At 36.9% G+C, this 8,694-nt stretch overlaps 1 protein-coding gene across 1 annotated transcript in view; it reads left to right on the top strand.

Moving 5' to 3' along the window:
* The first annotated feature begins 1,439 nt into the window (after positions 1–1,439).
* The window catches only part of LOC106667121 (protein bowel), a 49,743-nt gene continuing 42,488 nt past the window's right edge, over positions 1,440–8,694 (top strand). Inside the window, exon 1 of the mRNA XM_014394835.2 lies at positions 1,440–1,659. The gene's annotated coding sequence lies outside the window, so the exon portion shown is untranslated. The remainder of the gene's footprint in view (positions 1,660–8,694) is intronic.

The raw sequence follows: 8,694 nt of genomic DNA, 5'->3' as shown, positions 1-8,694 counted from the left end.
TAAAATCCTGAGGAATTTGCCATTTCTTTGCCATTCATTAACAACAGCCGTTTCCAACTCTTCTAGGGTGTTAGGACTTTGGTTTCGCCGTCGTAATCGTCAATTAAGTTGGTTCCGAATGTGTTCGATTGGGTTCAAATCTTGACTTAAGCTGGCCACAATTTCTCTCACTCAATTCCAACCTCATTGAACTGTGATCTATAGTGCTTGGCATTATCCTTCACCGATATGGGGACAAATAGCACTATATGTTCTCCGACCTCTGTGAAGTTAGAGATCTCCTTCGCATACCCAACCAATTCGGTGCGAAAATGCCACCCTAGAACATCAATGACCCAACATGCCATCTGAAGAACCATACGGCAAGGACGTACCTTTCTCCCGAGTGTCTACATACGAAATTACGCCTATTTAAATGATTTGAGGCCAACTATCATCTCAACTGTAAGATAAGAGAACTGTTCTTCCAATGTTCCGTGCGAATTGAAGCTTGGCCGCTTTCTGAGCTGTGGTAAGAAGAGATCCACGAGCCGAGTGCCGGGCCGTGAGGTTATTTTCATTGAGCCTTCTTCTTGCAGTCCTAGAGGAAAATTAAACTTCACAGACTTGTCTTATCAGATTTTTTAATCTCATTTCCGTAATAATTTCATTCAGTAATAATGTAGTTTCATAGAGCCTGATGATGGATGAACCTACCGTTTCTCCGGTCTATATGGTGTAGACCTTGGTCGGCCCTGTCCTGAGTTGCTGGTGTGAAGCCCTGTTTCTCTGAAGCACTGAAGGACCCTTCCTATCGTTGAGTGATTTCCAATCAGTCCTCTTGGGACTTCACGCTGGCTTTATCCTACTCTAATGTTATGACCCTGACTGCCATACTCAAATGCCTGACTTGGAGCCACTGAGAAAGTTTTAAGAATAAAGATAATATGAAATGAAAACAGGGACAAACAAATAAAACTTAATGTTGTATAATTATTTCGTATTTAAGACGGTCAGATAAGCGGAAATGTGCCTGAATGCAAAACCAACTAGAATAGGCGGACCAGAATGTCGGAGTTGACACTGTAGGTTCGTCAAGTCTAGGCATCCGCAAAGCGTCTGAAAGTAATCATTTCTAATGTAATGACACAGTCTAGCGTAATTCCATATTATAAATGAGGTTGTCTTTTTACCACAGGTCAAAAATCAATCTAACATTCGTAACATTGGAAAAAGATGGAATCAGTTAAAGACATCCATCGTTCAAAAAGAGCGGTGGAATAATTTCAAAACGGCGGGTCACCGGGCCGAAAAGCGTGGAGGAGAAAAAAAGGAAGTGCTCCCGGTAAAAGGCTCCGTGCCGACCAAAGGACCGGGTGAAACGGAGTAAAAGAAAAGAAAATAAGATGAGGAAAAAAACCATGAGCAACCCAGAGGCAGAACAGTGGTCCTGGGTTGGGAAGGGAGACCGGGTTCCTGGTTGGCCCAGGAGTTGGAAGGTAGCAGCACTACTGCACGTCGTACCCCACCTCGAAATCAGTCATTCAGAGTCTGTCCATGCATCCGAAGACATCATCGCTTCCACCCGATTCAGTTTCTATTGTCGTGTTGACTGTGTTGGTGAACTTGTGTGTTTTTAGTGTGTTATGCTAGGGCTGAACTCGGAATCTATACCATAAGGTATATTAAAACTTTCATTTTTTTAAAACTCTTAAGCTTCCGGAAATTGCCACTTTCTTAAGATTCATCCCTATTCCTACTTACCTTACCATGACATGTACTTATTATAACTGTGGAAAATTATTTATTGGAAGGAGTGCGCTAAGCCAAAAGACCGTTCTTAGAGAGACTCGAGACTTCCTGCGTCCTTGGCCCACTAATCTACCATAAAGCTAATTGTACCTAGTTTTTTTTTTCTTAAAATTCTTTGAAAATTTATTATCGGGTGTTATAAAACACTGTCAAACGTAGAAAACACACGAGAGGTAATTGCTAAGATATTTTGTTATGAATGTTGGCGAGCCTGGCGGAGGAACGAAGAGGGAGGTGGTAAAGAGGACACGTATGCAGCCAAGCCGAGCTTAATCTCCTTTCCGACGGAACTTAACATATCTGATTACGTTTAAAAAATGAAGAAAACTTAGGCTTAATAACTACTTTATAATAGGCTATACTAAAACAAACTATTGCTTTTTTGGTAATTGTTAAACCGTGTGTATATATATATATCTAAAAACATATATACCTATATGTGGGCAAATCACACTTAAATATGACACCTTTAAAGTAATTGCTCAAATATCCCAGGTCTTATCAGGAGTTTGACTGTACTTTCTAATACCATGTGTCCTCCTATTTCTGCTGTTTGTTTTGGTTGTCACTTTTAGCAGCATCGTGCTACTTTGAACAACAGCCTGTACAAACGGTTGTTATGACAAGAGGCAATACAATCGCTGATTATACAGCTAACTAACTTGAATTATTTTCTTAATACTACTCAAACAAAGTATCAATAATTAAGCTATGTAAAATCGTAAAATAAATCATCAGACGACAATCATGTCTTGTTGTTTTCTATATTTTATTCCATCGCTGCTACAATTTTTAGAAACAACCTCTAGATTGGAATTTCTATAATTTAAAATAGTTGCTACATTTAGTTAATAAAACAACAATATATTTTTATCACTTTAGATGAATGCCGTTGAAAATCATAAAATGTCATTTCCAATGTTTCCCCATGTTCGGTTGGCGTCTTTATGCTGCCTCCGATGAAACGTGCAGCGAGAATGGACGCTACCAGGTTCTACGAGTATAATCCAGAGCAATGTTATCTATATATTCGGGTGTCCGGAAAATAATGCAGGTTTATGGATATCAAATAAAAACAATTAAATTATTTTAGGCATTTTTTATTAATTAACTAACTATTAATTAACACTCTCAATACACTTCTTCCAACGTGATGGCAACTTCTCTATCCATTCTGAATAGAATTTTGAGTCTTTATTATTAACGAATTCCGTAAACGCATTTTCTAACGGACTTTTGATCAATAAATTTTTTATATTGGAAAATGTTGTCCGAGTGTCTTGGAAAAAAATGGTAGTTTGTAGACGAGAAAATGAGGAGGGCGAGGCAGAACCTCATAACCAAGATCCAACATTTTTCGTGTTGTGTGTGAGAAATGGGGAAATGTAAAAGTATAGTCCTTTACCATTTGACCACAATGGTTTCAATGATGCCAATTTCTGGTACATTGATTAAATTCGAGAGCAATACATTTCGGCATTGATTGTTTTTTTTCCATGATTTAAGAAGCTGTTGTAAATCAGCCAAAATGAAGCTACCAAAGAGTCACATAAGTGGGTGCTTTGGAAATGCCTTTGTCGAACCACTGTACGAATTCCTGAACCATTTTTCATCACAAGTAACAATTCTAAACAGAAAAGTTCGTTTCTGTTTCGGCAAAGTATTGCGAAAACTTCATAACGATGATTTTTTAGCGGTCGTTTAATGCACGAGGAAACCAACTTTCGAGCTTTTTCACCTTTCCAATTTGTCTTAAGGTGGTCAGCGACGATCGATTTGCTAACTGAAATATTCTCTGCAAATTCTGGAACAGTTTTTCTGCGATTTTCTGCGAGTTTTGCTCCTTCCACGACCTTCTTTGCCTTCAAAGCTAAAGTCTCCCTCCCGAATTTTTTTAAACCGTCTCTGAATAGTGCTCTCACCGACAATGCCATCGCCGGAGACTTCATTTATGTTTCTGGCCGTTTGGCCACTGTTAAACGAAATTACGCGAACACAGTTTATTATATAAAGGGGTAATTGCAAGAAAACCTGCATTATTTGTATGGACAACCCAATAGACTTTTTTCCATGTGAAAAGTTTAAAATGTGCTTACTGGTCTGCCTTTTTTTTGCTAAGTTTCTATCATATTCGTTTTAGCATTTCGCCATCTTCTGTCGACATTATTGTACTATTTTCATATATTACAATTAATTAAGGTTTTTAGTTGAGATGAAAAAAATTTAATGGCACGAGCGGGATTCGAACCCACGATCTTCGGCTAGATAGTATAAAATAATACTTTATTCAAATTTCGTTGACATAACTTAAATATCTAACGCATAATAGATATTTGTTGGGTATTTTATTATAATGAATCAGACTATGTCGACGCAAAATGATTTGGTTTTATTGGTGAAGTTTTACATCCTAGACCGCTTATTGTTAATGTTTGCCCTCGGCAGATGTATCATCTCGTGTAAATCTACAATTTGGTAAATGTGATGAAGAAATCTGGTTCAAATAGTATAAATAATTTTGTAGTTTTTTCAACCAATCTTGTCATAATAGATTGGATCATAGATCTATTATAATTTTAGTTGCCTGGTGTGGTCCGTATCCTACCTTATTGTAGCTTTATTATCTGGCTGGAAATTTCATTTTTTATTTATTGGAAAATAATGGTAATTTAATAAAAATCTAAGAAACTATTCTTAGTAGAAATAGAGCTATCATAGAAATTTATCTTTTTTTAAATAGATTTTTAATATAATAATTATATGACAGTTTTTCTTCATCCTTTTGTTTTCACTAAGTGAAGGTTGACGTATACTACACGTTTACTTTACTTTTTTTCATATTGATGTTATTGTTTATTTATTAAGGTGATGATTATCTTTGTATAATAATGGTTTTTATTGACTCAATGTAATTCAACTCCTTTGGGAACAAAACCAAACTCCATTACGTTTTTATCAGAATTTAATGCCTTGCATGAAGTCACTTTCAATGTCGATTCCGATGGAAACAGCGAAAATAAACGGACCAGAACCAAAAAACCAATAAACGGACGCGTTCAACAAATCCGTACCTCCAGGACCAGAACAAACATTTTTCGCCGAATCTAATTGAATTTCTGTTTTTCAGATTTATTTCAAATGAATGTATCTTCCGCGCTTATTGGAGATTTTAGTATAAAAACATTAGTAAATATATACAGCATCGGTTGAAAATAACAGCAGACAAATTATTGTTGATATAAATAATTCTCAATTTATGAGAATGTTAGTTTAATTAGGGATATTAGATAAACGCGTTGTATTAGCATCGCAACAAAGATTTATTGATCATCATAAACCGGACCCATAAATAATAACAGTTCTATTTATTTTCGCCCGTCTATCTAAGAAAAGTGATATGTGCCGAATACATTATCACTGATATTGACAACATTGAGATTAACTGCACAGAGTGCTTTGGGCTACCCGAGACGGTAAATATCGCCAGTAAATCGGGCAAAACATTAATTTAAAAGGCGACATTTAAATTAAGAGTTACAAGCTTAGGGAGCCTAAGGGGCAAAGAGTGAAATTGGAAGAGAAACCTGTCATGATTTCGTTTCTTCGGCCAATTTGAAAACTCGATTTTATTTGTTGTTTTATAATAATTTTGAATTTAGTTATATGTATCACTGGAAAAATCAATTGTACCAAGCCTATCTCAGTCAATCAAAAACATTGAGAAATGATGTTTACCCTTTTTTAAAGTTATGATATACACGAAGTGAAGTAGGATTTTTTTTAAATTATTGTTTATTTTGAGTGTAATACTTATCACTATTTTAGAGAATACTTAATGTCTTTTTCTTTTGGTTTTATTCTTATACTTTACTTTGGCTATCCCTACCGTTCTGGTCCGCCGTAAGTCAAAACCTCTCACAACATTTACGGAATGTTGGATATATTGACATTTTAAATTTTAACGCCAACATGATTTCAAGAACTGTTATCGCTGGTTTGACACAAGCTCACCACAATCCATGGTGAAATGCCGAAACTGATCTGACAGACCAGGACGATCGCAAGCGATCAAGTTGTCTGGGTAGATTAGGTTGAAAATTATATGTCCGTCACAAAAATATGTTCCGTAATGAAATGCTTTCTATGGAACAATGGAGCGCGTGCTGTTGAGAAAAAAACGTCGCTTCGTTTTCCAGAGATAATGGGTAAATAAGGAGTCAGTTGTATGAGATTTCCAGGGTCGGAGGAGTTGGATAAACCGTTTTTTGCCTCTCCGATAGGTACGAGGTAAAAAAATCCAAGGACTACCGTCTAGACCCAATCAGAAACCCATTCAGGGATCGACAGTGGACGCAAAACTAAAAGGAACCCGACTTGGACCATTGTTGTTGATGATGAATGCGGTCCGATTCAATGTTGAAGATTCGCCCAATGAATATATCGAGAGATTATAATGACTCCGGCGCGCACGTTTCCGTCTTGCCCTGGGGCTTATCGTGAACTCCCTAATCCACATTCCTCCATTAACGCACGTATCTGGGCAATTGAGTGAATTGAAATCTGACGAGTAACGTTCGGGCACCGGACGACTTCCAGTGATATATGCCACAGGTGAATACTATCCCAACAAAAATCTAACCAAGTTCCAGACCCCTCTTCAAACAAATTAGCCTATCAATTTGATGCAGTTAGCCGAACGTTAGTATGGATCCATTCTGGAATAGAGAATTTTGCATTTGACCTCGTTATCCCGATTATAATCTTGCAGATTCCTTTGTGACCAGTTGGTCTGCTAGATCATTACCCAAAATCTTCGTGTGCTCTGGCACCCCTGATGTTGATAGACTGTTGTGCTGTTGCAGGTTTTGGAGTTTCGGGTTGGAGTCACCTACCTTTTGTATGCGAGAGCATTGCTTTTAAGGCACATTGGTTATCTGATCTCTTAAGGATTTAGGAATTTTTTGTTTTTTTGGTCAAAAAATCCTGTAAAGACTTTCTGTTGTACAAACAGTAGTAGCACAAATATCTGCTTGAAAACGGCTCATATTTTGGTTGCACAGAAGTTTCCTCACCGGATTTCTTTATTGTTTTGGAGCCACCTGAATACTGTAGACATATTCGAGTTTTCCTTTGATTTCTTCTTTTCCTTTAGTAACTTTATGGGTTGTTTTAAAGTATGGTTATTCTAAGTTCCCATTTTTATAAATGGGTGTCTGCTTTTTTTAAAATCTATAACTCTACATATTTGAGTTAATTTGTCTCGTTTGTTCTTGGATATTTTCTATGGCAGCTGATGGGGTTGTTCTCATTGCTCTTGTTATGGATAGATTTGATAGTTTCTATTGGCTGTCGGAATTTTGTGCAGCTTGTTTTTGTTGAACTTTGGTCCACCACAATATTGAGAAAGGATCCTGATGAATGTCGGGCATATAATCTAGCTTAGAAAAGAACAAATGGTCGATGCATAAACGAAAATGTAGCAGAGGGATTTAGAGCAAGTTAGGTTGGTGATGGTTTATTTGACCCACCCTTCTTTTAGAACCTAGATATCAATTTCTTTTATTTATGGACCTGTTTAAATTAATACAGATTTTGGTTGAAAGATGAAACTTTGTTTAAACGCCACGAGGGAAAACTCATAAGGTGGGGTTGAGATGGGGAGTTGATGTCCGAGTGGATCGAGGTCGCGATGGCTCGGGTGGTGAGGCGGCGGCGTGTCTGGCCGAGGGTCGTGGGTTCGAGTCCCTCTCGTGCCATTAGCTTTTTGTCATCTCAACTAGAAACCTTAATTGATTGTGTGTTTAAACGATTTGATTGATGAAAACGATTCTATGCATAAATTTAAATACTAGTTGTATTAATAACATTGTCCTAAGGTTTGCATGGTTACTTAGTGACCGATTGAACATAATTCCATTTCGTTAAGTCGGCTTACAAGAATCAGAAGGAACTTATTTATTTTGATAAATAACGAATGGATGATACGAAAATATGCACCATTGCAAAAAGGATGAGAGGATCCTGTATTTTCATGGCGTATGTGCATGTCTCTTTCTATGTCCACAAGCATCTGCATTTATAGTCTAGTACATCATACCCGACATTTCGTCATCTTTAAAGTATATATGTTTTATTATTCATGCGGAATGTTTTCAAATCGTAGGGATTCAAGATAAGATCTACGTTTTTTTTATCAACAGACAACTCCGGGGTTGTCGTCCTTAAACAGATATTAATTTATAATTAACAAACTTACAGGTATAATAAGCAGTGACATACAGTTATTTTAAAAACTGGAACCAAAAAGCATACTCACCTATCGGGCCAGAACCACAATTAAACGCACGTTAGTTTGGTCGATTCCGATCATTTTGGTATGCCTATCGAGAAAACTACAGGTTCAAACTCCACAGACTCCAAAATACAATATCCCAATAAAGCTAAAAACAAATTGAGCCAGTGAGATGAGGAAAAGGATAAATATGCCGGGTTTAAAACAACGAAAAAAAAATAAGACGACGTATGCTTGCTCGCATGAGATGAGGAAAAACAGGCACTGCCAATTAAGGCAGAGAACAGATCTCTCAGTATTGGTACATAGTATACGTGATAGTAAAGCACGGTTACTACTATATACACAGCATCATAGTGTGTACATCATTGTATGAAATAGGCCCAGAAAGTGTTTAGATTTTATATTGAAACTCTGGGTTAAGACTAAATTGGAAGGAAAACATTCAGTTCCTTCGTTAAAGTTTAGAAGAAAATATCCCATTTTCAAGAATTTGCTGAACATTGAAACTATTATTAGTCCAAATCTGCATCCAAAAAATGTTATACTGCTGGGGTTGGTCAGTATAATTTCCTGAATAATGGTGAAAATAACAGCAGAAAAATATTGCG

Source organism: Cimex lectularius, unplaced genomic scaffold (genome assembly GCF_000648675.2).
Source record: "Cimex lectularius strain Harlan isolate CLEC.00 unplaced genomic scaffold, Clec_2.1 scaffold97, whole genome shotgun sequence".
NCBI lineage: Eukaryota > Metazoa > Arthropoda > Insecta > Hemiptera > Cimicidae > Cimex > Cimex lectularius.
Note: the sequence above shows the minus strand (reverse complement) of the source record. Positions and strands in the feature narration are given on the sequence as shown.